Below are 1,892 nucleotides of genomic sequence, written 5' to 3'. Positions count from 1 at the left end.
GTCAACAGGTGTTAAATAATGAAATAAGTTACTGAAGAAAACTAAAACTGTCTTAATTTGTATTTTATTTATTTTCTCTTCAGGAATAGAAATTTACCTAAAATTATGTAAGTGGTGGTAGGGAAATAGTGCATGGCTGCAAATTACTGTGTATTCAGGGACCACTACAAATTTTAAGTAGCAGCCTAAAAGAAATATAATAGGTTTTACTTTTTCTTATTTCCCTTTGATAGATTTACGTGTACTTTGAGCCTCAGGCTTAGATGGTGATATAGGTCCATCATTCCAAAATCTCCAAACATGAAACATATTTTTTCATGAAAATGCATTGACAATAAAACCTGACTTGAAGAATTGTGAAGCTATTGTTGTCTTTATTTATTATACTTAATATCCATTCACAGACTATGAACTACAGAATTCACTATAGAATTGTTAATGTTTCTAGACAAGTACTGGGTTTTTACCCAGACCATTCTGAGACCACTGTGTAATTATGTACATGCCCTGGTATTTCCCCTGTAGAATCCAAAATATTATGAATTCCAAAACATATGACCCCAGCTCTATATCTGTGTGTACATTTCCCCCCTTCCTCTTTTATTATAAATATTGTAATGAGTGTAAGAGAAATCATCTCAATCCTCTGGTTTTGACCAAGTTATTTATTACATATACATCCTTTTTTTTTTTATTATTATTATTCCAGGGTATTGTGAGGGTACCAACATTATAGTTACACTTTATGTCTTTGCCTCACCCAAGTGCGGGTTAAAGGCATGCCCTTCCCTCCCTTTAGTGCTCCCCGTGTCCTTTAGTTGTAGATTTGCCCCCCATCCCCCTAATCCCTAGAGAGTATTTCTGCCATGTGACCAACCTAGTGTTGATCAGTTAGTACCAATTTGATGGCGAGTACAAGTGTATCCCGTTTTTACACATCCTTTTAAAAGCAAATAGGAGCTGGGTCTTACTCTTCCCTTTCTTGTGCCATGGCTATCCACATAGTAGGCAGGCACTTGTTGAGCTAGATGGTTGTCATGACTTTTATACAACACTATTTTCTTTTCCTTTCCTTACCTTTTTAAAATTTTTATTTATTTGTTTATTTACTTACTTGCATACTCACGTACTTTCAGAGTCTTGCCCGGTCACCCCATGTAGAGTTCAGTGGTGTCATTGTAGCTCACAGCAACCTCAAGCCCTTGGGCTCAAGCAATCCTCCTTCCTCAGCTTCCCTAGTAGCTGGGACTACAGGTGTGCACCAGGACGCCTGGCTAATTTTTCTATTTTTTAGTAGAGATGGGGTTTCACTCTTGCTCAGGCTGGTCTCCAACTCCTGAGCTCAAGTGATCCTCCCTGCTTGGCCTCCCCAGAGTGCTAGGATTATAGGTGTGTGAGCCACTGCATCTGGCTGGAACAATGTTTTTTAAAAAGAACATTTATATTTCCACGTTAGGCATAGTTCTGTTTTCTAGATCAGCTTCAACTATTTTTTAAAATGTTATAGAGAGTACTAGGCTTCTTCCAAGTTAACTCAGTAGGAAGGAGAGAGATTGAGTTCCAGGCCCCTCCTCTTGTAATTCAACTCCACTTTTTTGCTATATTTTGGGGTTCTGTATAAAATTTTACTTAAAAAAAGGCTTCTGCTAGAAACATAGCTTAAAAACTTAGTATCTAGATAATGTAACTTTTTAAATCAGCGAGTACTAAAACAACAAAATGGGGGCTTCTCTGCCCTACCCATCTTTAGTCCACTAGTTCTCCCTAAAGTCAAATACTTTTTGCTGTTATAGCTATTTGTTCTGACATTATTTATGTATAGAAATACAATTGATTTTTATATATTTGTCTTCTATTGTGTACCAATTCACAATTAGTTCTAGTAGGTGGTT

At 36.8% G+C, this 1,892-nt stretch overlaps 1 protein-coding gene across 1 annotated transcript in view; it reads left to right on the top strand.

The window, feature by feature from the left end:
* ZMYM2 (zinc finger, MYM-type 2) overlaps positions 1-1,892 on the top strand; it is a 100,583-nt gene that overhangs the window by 76,161 nt on the left and 22,530 nt on the right. The window lies entirely within an intron of this gene.

The sequence above is a fragment of the Propithecus coquereli genome, unplaced genomic scaffold (genome assembly GCF_000956105.1).
Source record: "Propithecus coquereli isolate 6110/MARCELLA unplaced genomic scaffold, Pcoq_1.0 Scaffold168, whole genome shotgun sequence".
NCBI classification, from domain to species: Eukaryota; Metazoa; Chordata; class Mammalia; order Primates; family Indriidae; genus Propithecus; species Propithecus coquereli.
Note: the sequence above shows the minus strand (reverse complement) of the source record. Positions and strands in the feature narration are given on the sequence as shown.